Source organism: Cygnus atratus, chromosome 10 (assembly GCF_013377495.2).
Source record: "Cygnus atratus isolate AKBS03 ecotype Queensland, Australia chromosome 10, CAtr_DNAZoo_HiC_assembly, whole genome shotgun sequence".
NCBI classification, from domain to species: Eukaryota; Metazoa; Chordata; class Aves; order Anseriformes; family Anatidae; genus Cygnus; species Cygnus atratus.
Window position 1 is genome coordinate 12,578,753 of NC_066371.1, and position 9,784 is coordinate 12,588,536.

Sequence of the window (9,784 nt, forward strand, 5' to 3'; positions counted from 1 at the left end):
GAGACCCGGGCGCCGCAGGCCTCCTGAGGGGGGGAGCTTGTCCCCCTCAGGGCCCCGCTGAGGTGGTAGGGGTCTTGCCCCGGTTTGTTGTGCAAAATCAGTCATAGTGGCCCAAAAACACTCAAATAATGCCCCCTCGAGTGGCTCCCCAGCCTCCCCATCAAGGAGGACCCCCGGCACTGAGGCCACACAGGCCCATGGGGCTGTGCGTGTTAGGCTCACCCTAAACATCTGACCCTAAACATCTGTAGGGTTACACAAGTCTTATAGGGGCGACCCTGCCCCAACTCACCCTGAGGGACCTCGTGGTGCCACTGCAGCAGTCAGGGCTTGCGTGCCGGCCCGCCGGTGGGCCTGTGACAATGCGGGCCTGGGAAGGAAAAAGGCTGAATAATGGGATTGCTGCGGTTTAAATTACTAAGCGACAGTCTCGCTGGCAATGAACTTAGTGACGCCCCGCCATCTATTTAATCACGTTAATGAGACAGAACAACTCCTCTTAGATACAAATTACTCCGCGTTTCATTTAAATAAAGGTCAGAGTGCTAAAAGCTGCGCAAGCCGCCACAATTCTGCTTTGCAAAACACCCAGCAAAAGGCACCCTTTGTCTGCGGAGGCAGGCTGACGTTTCTGGAGACCAGCTGCAGCGGGGCTGGGAGCACAGGGTGTCCCTGGGGACACGCACCGTGCACAGCTCCCACCGCCGAGCACGGGCTTGGGGTGCAAATGCTTTCCACAGGGCCCGGGAACGCTGCTCGATCCAGAGGTCTGAGCATAGGTTCATGAAAGAGATTCAGAGGACAGGAGGTCTTTGGTTTCTCCTTGTACTAAAACACTAGCATGCATACAGTCTTCTATAAGAAATAACAATGTATGCTGGTTCTCACTGCTTAAAATACATCAGTCTCACTCGGGTAACAGTTGAAGCCAAGCAGGGCTTCCTGTTGACAGTTTTCTGATTTATCTGGTTGGTGCCATAAGAATTATCTTAATTTCAAAACGCATTTTCTTATGCGTCTGTCACCATTCACAAGTGGTAACCTTCCTTGGGTTTTTAAAGATTTTAAGTCCAATCTCTTTGGGCTGAAGCTGGCCATGAGTGGTCAGCTCAGTAATTTACCCAAGAGACTGGCAGTTATGACTGGAGATTATCACTACATGCTACCAGTTTTAATCTGTGTTTGCAAGCCCAGGAGTACTACAAACAGCCCAGAGCTGGTCCAAGTTCCTGCCTGATTTATGCCCCCAGCCACAGGGAGGTGGGAGCTGCAGAGCTCCCGTTGTGTGACAGCACGGTCCTTCCGAGCGCTAGGGAAGTTCCCACAGGATCACGGAAGCATTAGGATTCCTCAAGCCTTGCTTCTTGCTGCTCTTCTTTCCGTCCCTCTTAATTAGCCAGGGAGCAATTCCAGGCTACACGAGTCACTCAGACATCTCCTGCCTCCCTGCGATCAGCTTCCCCCATCCGGGTCATGCCTGTAATGAGAAGACGTTGACACCGAGTGTGGCTTGGCAGGGCTGTGTTGTTGCTCGGCTCTCACTGCCCCTTTCATTCCTCGGCTGCCCTTGACTGCACGTGGCTCACGGTCACTTCCCTGCCACCAGCCTGCAGCAAGCCCTGCTCACAGACACGGGGCTGATCCTGGGGCTGCCCCACATCACTGCTGGGGAACATCGCACCCCAAGCAATGGCTCGGGGCTATGGAGCCGAAGCCGCTGAGCTCCGCAGGCCCCGGGGAGCTGCTCGCAGAGACAGCGGAGGTGTCTCTGGAGCCAGCAGGGATCTGCTCAGGCAGGCACTGGGAAAGGTGCCTGTCTCACACTGCCAAAACCATTCACAAAGTAAATAGGCAATAAACATCCTGCTTCCCTAAACACCCTCCTCTCCCTTGTGTGTGTGTGTATATCTATGTTCGCATTTTTAAAGAGCCGTTGAAAAGCACCAGACTGACAGTTTAAAGGAACAAGCACTTCCCTTTACTAACAGAACTCATACAATATAGGAAGCAGCAGAGAAAAATCCTCTTTGCTGGGCTGTGTTAAATACACGACCCAGAGGAAACATCCCTGAACATAAAGTTCATGCACGTTCATTTTTGTTGTCTCCTGGCCAAGGACCAAGGAACTGTTCCTTTTACAGGGAGCAGAGGAATGCTCTGAAGTTCCATGGTTCAATATTACCTTTGCCAGGATGAGGGCTGCAAAATTTCATTATATAAATGAAAACTGAGACCCTGAATCAGAAGATGTAAGCCAAAAAAATTCAGTCACTTCTCACCAGATCAGCCCAGTTCCAACCCAAGACAGTTTTCTTCCCCGCTGCACAATCCTCACACTCAGTCTTCAGCCTGTGGTCTGTGCCATTTTTGTTGTGCCTACATTAGTTCAAATTAATGCACATGGTTCTCATTATTTACTTGCAAAACATTTCATCAGATGCTGTGTCTGATTCAGTACACAAAAAGCCAGACCACTAAAGGAGGACAGCACTTAATTTAATAAGGAAGATGGGAAATGTCATGCTTTAAAGATGCCTTGCACGGAAATAGATTCCATGCTCTATCCTCAGTCCTGGCGGGGTCAAAAATAATAATATTAGGAGCATGGAGCTGGAAGGAGAAGGCTAGCGATGGGGGGATTTCTGTGCGTGGGCATTAAAGCTGGTTGCCAGAGCCTCTGCAGCTCTGCTGCCGGCCTTGCCAAGCACCTTCTGTCACCCCTGAGCAGTTACAGGCTGAGTGCTGAGGCACAGGGGATAAACACCGCATAAACATGGCCAGGCTCTGTTTACCAGTGTTGAAGCTCTGCTCTGGGATTTCTCAAGAGCTGCGGGGATGAGGAGCTGACAGCCACTGCCTGATGTGCCAGGGCATGAGGGGTCACAGGTGATGGATCCGCGCTTTCCTGCAGGAGGCTGTGATTAACGGAATGTTTTTTTCTCCCCTCCAAGTTCCTTTTAACTGATTTGATCAGATCCAGGAACCACAAGCAAAAACATCTGTAGCTTATGGTTTACGGGCTCGGTTTGTTGGCTGTGCTGCAGGCGTGTGGGGAGGACACAGCAGTGCTGAAGCCGTGAGCAGCACCAGTGCCCAGCCAGGAAGAGCGGTCACCGAGCAGCGCAGCCCATCTGTATTCACCGGCCCAGCTGCGCCTCTCCATGTCCTGCAAAGCCTCAGATGCCCTACGTGCGCCAGGGTCCTGCTGGGACCTGCTTGCACCCGAGAAAGCAGCAGGAGAGTGACCGGGAAAAGAGCTCTGAGCCAGGACTACGGGCAAACTGCTCCCTGCCCCTTCCCACAGAGATGTTCGCCCCCTTCAGAGATCTGGGTGTTACATAGATCCAGCTTGGGCTCCTGATAACAAAACACCAGCTACTGCCATGTCTCTCCTTCCCCAGCCTTTATCAGCCGTGTCTCCTGCGGCTGCACTTCTCCAGCAGGACTCTCTCTTCCCTAGTGAGCTGCTGGCACAGCAGAATTCCTCTGCGCTCTTGCAAGATAAAACCATTACTTGTCAAAAGACACCTGAGCAGAACAATATGTAGGTAGCCCAAAGGTTAGGGCAGGCCGGAAGAATCTTTTTTCCTTGCAATTTTTCTATGTTTTCCTGCACGGCAAGCCAGTGCCTGCAGTCCCGTGGGTGCCACCTCCCCGGGGCTTGCAGCCCTGGCACAGGGTGGCATTGCCGGGGCTCTGCGCCATGGGCGAGCTCAGCCGTTTCGGTGCAAGGTGGCTGTCCCGACAGGAAAGCACCGGTGGTTTTGGTTTCCTCTTCTCACTTCTCTGCTCAGGCAGCTCCGGCCCCCACTGTACGCCCTCCTGCAGCTTCGCTTTCTATTTCTGCTTTTCCTGAGCCTCCCTCAGACGTTTCTCAGTGAATAAATCCCTGCTCTCCTGCTCGTCTCTGCATCCCAGTGGGGACAGGCAGTGGCACAAGGGCCATCTCAGCACTCAGCCTGTGCCACGCCGAGTGGCTCTCTGCCCTCTGAGCATTCACCCTGCCATGGTCTCACCTCAGCAAAGACCAGCTCCCCGGGGTGCGGAGGAGCACAGCAGGGAGGTGAAGCTCCTTGGGGCAACATTTTGAGAACTTCCCACGCCAGCTGACACCAGGGTTTGGTCAATGTGCCATGCTCCCACCCCACCGCAGCTCCCCACGCAGACATCACCGTCACTGCTTGGAGGAGCTCAGCCATGCGAGTTATTTAGGGCAGGGAAAAGCCACTTTAGATAAAAATACCAATCAAAACGAGAGAGCTCGTCCTTCAGCTGCTGCCAGCTTGCCATCCACACCCTCCAATTACCATCTTCTCTGCAACTGCTCTGCACAGCCGGGTTTCACTCAGAGATGTGCCCCCCATATTCTGCTGTCCTTGTGTTTCTGCAGGACCAGGGTCCCAGCAGACCCCGTCTGAGGTGTTTGCGAGGCAGGAGGAGGTCAGAGCTGCAGATGTCCCTCACTGAGCCACCCCAGTGAAGAACCAGTTTTGCAGAGAACTTCTCGTCCCCATTCAAGCCCATTTAATGCTTGCAAGGTTCTGCACAAGTAAATCAACTGAGAGAAAGAAACGCTGGCAAAAATAGCGGTTCAGAGGAGACTGTCTGTATTTCACACATCACAGGGTGCCTTTGTGCAGCCAAGCCAGGAAGAAAAGGGCTTGTGACTCCTCGCGCATCGCTCTTGCTGCAGATGGGCCGAGCGCTACATGGCAGATCTGCTTCCTTGCAGAAATTCAGCATGACTCCTGCTCATCGAGCTCGCTGGCAGCTCTGCTCCCTGCCAGCCAAACCTGCAGCGACCGAATAACCGCGAGGCTCGTGCCAAGGGCACACAGGCACTAACCTGCCACAGCAGGGACCAGAGCCCCTCTGTCCTCCTCATCCCTTTAGCCATCTGTCCCCAGAGGCAGCCCCCAGTTTATTCCCCGTGGAGGAGCCTGGATGCATTTTTCCTCCTGTTATTTTCTCTTGCCCGCTCATCCATCAGCCTGCCCCAAAATGCAGCCATGGGGGAGGAAGCAGGACTGGCAATGCCAAGGGGTCAGGGCGAAGCAGCACTGATTGGAAATGTCATTTCTTGTGGATCCAGCCTGCCCATATCGCCCTCCCCGGCAGCTTCTCCTGCTGCTCCAGGGACTCTTCCTGCAGCTATTTTTGGTGCCGGGTTACATCACCGCCAGTCGAGCTGCTTTTAAACAGGAGCTGGCTGCGAACATCCAGGCATCAGCTACAGCAAGCCGCATTGCTGCCGTGACAGCAGCTGGGAGGCGACCAGGCTGCACCCACCAGGAAAGAAGAAGCAAGGAGCACCTCCGTGCTGCTGATGCCCTGAGCAGCGCCCATCGAAAGAGCCTGGCTCCCCCTGGCACCGGGGGATGCTTTCTGGCAGCATTGCTATTGCCTGGCTGTGAGATACCAAGCAAGTTAATTAATCGTCTCCACTTCTCCTCTTTCCAAAGAGAGATTTGATGCTGACCTACTTCTTAGAGGGGAATTTGCAAAGAGCTTTGGTGCCCGCGACAAGTGGATGGCACTGCAAGTGCTGCTGCTGCCCATTCCCAGCACCCCGACCACTGAGGGGCTGAAACAGCAGGGAATGAATGCCAAATATCACGGCTGCAGGGCACATAACAGAGTGCTGCTCCTGCAAAAAGCTCACGATTTCCAGCCTGGCGAGAGGCTCTTGCTTTTGGGCGAGAGCAGTTCACGTGCTGGCTGGCCACATGGCTCCGCTGTGAGCCTGCCACAGGCTTGCCATGTGCAGGGCAGCGAGCCCTCAGCGTGTCTGGCACTGTCACCGCCACCGCACTTCTCCCAGCCACCCCATCTTCCAGCCTCCCTTGCTAACTACAGAAAGCTGTGCAGGAGAGATCAGCAGAAAGGGGGAAATAGGGGGACCCCTGCATGGCCCCTCAGCAGCATCCCACACGCAGCCCCCCCAGCCCCCTGCATCCCAGCCGGCCAAAATCCCTCCCCTGAGAGACTGCGCCCAGAACGAGGGCCAGAGCCCTTAAGGAGGAAATTCTGCATTAAATTCCTTCCTCCCGAGTCACTTGCAGAAAAGGAACAGCGTGTGCTCCCAGCACACAGATGACGTCTCGCTGGCTGCCCGCCGCTCCTGGCTGCTGTCGCTGCAGGGCCATGGTGGGGGGCTGGGGGACAAACACCTCCCTAGGGCCCCCCCCACATCCCTGGCGGGCAGAGCATGCAGACGGTCACCGGAGAGCTGCACAGACCCCTCTCCCCTTCTCCTTCATCCTCTGGAGGAAAGCAAAGGCAGAGTCACGCTGCAGGTTGTACGTGAGCCTGGGGCAAGGCAGCGATTAGCAAGGGCTCAATGACCAAGCCCAGGATTAAGCAGAAGGACCAAAGCCTCATCCGGTGCAAATGGACACAGCTGTGCAGAGGCCACCAGCAACACGTTAATTCGTCCTCAATTCCTCCAGGGGAATAATGAAACAGTTAAAGCGACCCAAAGAAGAAGTTAATTTTGTATTTGCATTGAGCTGCTTAAAAACTAAACAGAGAGCAAGGCCAGGCATGCCAGCAGCTGCCACTGACCTCAAAATAAAAGATGTTGTGGGCTGATCCAGAGCAGGGCAGGCTTGTGAGCAAAGTGAGGAAAGAATGTGGCAGCTTTGCCTGGCACGGAGCAAGCGCTGCTGCCCCCTTCTTGGTCCCAATCTGCCAGCAGGGGCATGACACTGGAGAAGTTATCTGAAAAAATATTCCCAGTGATTCTCTCTCATCTCAGAGATGAGGCAGACGTTGCCCTGATCTGGGCAATGCATGCAGGGATTATTCAAGCAAACTATCTGGGCCAAGGTTAATGAAAAAGCCTGCAAAATCCTGCTGGTTGCAGCATTCTGGTTCCCTCGCCGCGGGCGAACTGGCGTCATGGGGAGGTGCAAGGCCAGAGCCGGGCACGCACCTGGGCTCGCTTTGGGTTTCCCATCCTTGCGAAGGCGACAAGAGGCTTAGTTCCTCCCTGCCCATGAAGCACACAGAGCACCTCTGCTGAGAGCTGGGAGGGATTATTATTACTGTTATTATTATCATTATCCGTTACCTCCGTCATCCTGCAGGAACGAGCTCCGTGCTGCTCAGCAAGAGCTGGGGTCATCACAGAGCAAGCTCAGCTGGCACAGCCCTGCCCCAGTGGGCTCCTCTGCGGGAGCAGCTTCCAGCATCTCAGCCTTGACTTTAAAATCATTATGTCTCTGGTCATTAATGCAAGGAGCACCTAGACACCAGGGCACGGCAGTAATTGGGGCAAGAAGGTCTTTGCGAGTGTGCATGCGGACACCAGGAGTCGTCTGAGGGCAGCACTGGCTCTGGAAATTGGGCTATGAGTCATGCCCACACCTCTTTGCAGAGGTACCCAGCTGCTTTCCCTGGGACAGTCCCCATCTTGGAGGTCCCAGGCTGCCTCTCCCTTCCGATGGCAACTCTTTGACAGCTACTGGATGGTGCTGTCACATTCCCCTCAATCTGCCAAGTGATCGATTCATTATGCACCAAAATTCATCGTGAACCTGTATGGGTTCACGGAGTTGGGCTCCTCAAGGTGGAAGCAGCTCCAGCACCCAACCTCTTCTGTCAGCAGCCTCCACCCCTCAGTAAGGCACAATTACCGTTTGCTTAAGAGCAAGGGTAATTAACCACGCAAATAGCTGCCAAGGAATGTCAGAGTCACAATGGTCCCTGTTACGGAGGAGATGGCACTAAATGGGGATCATTGTTCTTCTTGGCCCTAAAAATCTGCTGTTGGCACCCAGCACTGGAAAGCAAACCCGTAGAAGCCTCAGGGTGAAGATGCACAGGGCACGGGCTCCTGCTTGTCTCCTCCTGCGTGGCCACCCCAGTGCAGTGTCCCCTGAGGCCACCAAGAGCCTGTCACCGCACCGGCTGGCACCAGGGCTCAGGATGTTGCAGGAAGGGGTGGTGCGGGGACATTCAGACAGCAGCATCGGAGGGGGCTGTTGCCAAGAAATCGCCCAAAATAAGGCAAAGAGGAGGCAGCCCCAGACAGAGCCACTCGCCCACTGCCGCTCGAGTCCCTGCCAGGAGGCCATCCGCTCACGTCACGCCTGGGAGGGGGACGGTGACAGCTGGGCCACGGCCATGGGGAGAAAAACCTATTTATAGTCCATATAATGAGCTACAACTGAGAGAAGATGACAGGGAAGGCGATGCGTCAGCAGGGCAAGCGGGGCTGAGCTTTCCCACTAATGGGGCAGTTGTTTCACATAGAGCCATGGCCTGTGTCACTTCCAGCAGTGTCACTTCCAGCAAATGGCGGCTGACAGCCCTGTCCTGCCTCTGTGCCCAAATCACGGTGACCACCCCGCCACGGTGACCACCAGATCCTGCTCACCATCTCCGACCTTGCTGCAGGCAGCACGGGGAGCGCAGAGCACCCCTGTGACCCACTGTCACCCATGGTCCTGTGGGGACCACTCATGTCCTCACACTGCCAAGGGCCACCAGCCGTCATGGCGGGGACACCTCTGCCCCAAATGAGGCCTACCCAAGTCTAGCTCCAGGAGAAAGCAGACCAGAGCTTGGCCCTGGGACCAGCCTGCAAGCTCCAGGGTTAAATGTTGGTGAGGGTCCCCTCCCCAACCTGGTGACTGTGCCACCAGGTCCCCTCCCCAGGAGCACAGGGCCCAGCAGCTCTGGCAGCCAGCAGCTCCCCGGGGTTATTTTTAGCTTCCTCTCTCAGCCTTTCGTTTTAAAGCCGCCCACGGGAAACATTTCCATTTTATCATGAAAACAACTGGTCTGCAAAAATACATTATAAGGACATCAAAGTGCTGGAATAAAAGGGGGAGGAGGGGAGAGGCCTGCTTGCAGCAGAGCTGGGGAGAGCGGAGGGGCAGCTCCCCGCCATCCCATGGCTAGGGCACCAGGCAACCTCCTGAAGGAGAACCGTCCCTGTGGTGGTTGGGTGCCCAGAGACCCCAGGACCTGCTCGCTGGGGACCCCAACCAGGCCACCAGCCCCTGAGGTGCCAGCCATGCATACAGACCGCAAGCAGCTCCACCAAAACCCCCCAAAATGTCCCCTCCCACACGCAGCCCCACGCCACTAAGACGCTGCGGAGCGGTGGCCATGGGGAGCCACCAGGCTGGGGACGAGCCAAGAGCCTGACCTTCGTTTGGCCTCCCGCCTGGTGAAACCCAAACCTCACCCATGGTGTCTCTTACCAAATTAACAGATCATAACCTGCCCGAGGAAATTAACCTGGGAGACGTGGGACAGAGCAGTCCCTGGGGTCTTCACAGGACCCAGAAAAAAAATAAAAATAAAGGTAAAAATAATCAAAGAGCCTTCATTCAGCAGCCACAGGGGCCACAGGTACAACTTCTGCCCCACGATTATGGCCATTTGCCAGCCCCGAGGGGTCTCTGAACAAGCTACAAGCTGAGGTGAGGGCACCAAGCAGGGCTCCCGCGGTGGTGGGAGACATTTCTGTGTCAGGCTGTGCTGCTTTCAGCAACTCAAACCCTCAGCCTGCTGAAAAAGCAGACTGAAATTCAGAGAGGAAGATGACACAAGCCCTCTCCCCTGTGGATACACACAGCAGGGGGGCTGCAAGCAGAATTGGCCAAAATCTGCCGGCGTGCTGGAGAGAAATTCCAGAGGTGAGCCCTGGGGTGGGGACGCAAGGGGCAGGGACATGGGGACAACCTGAGGGAGCTGCTCGCAGGCCTGGCACCCAGCCGGGGGTACCCGGCCCCGTGGGGCCGGCTGTGACCCAGCTCTCAAGAGGCTCTGC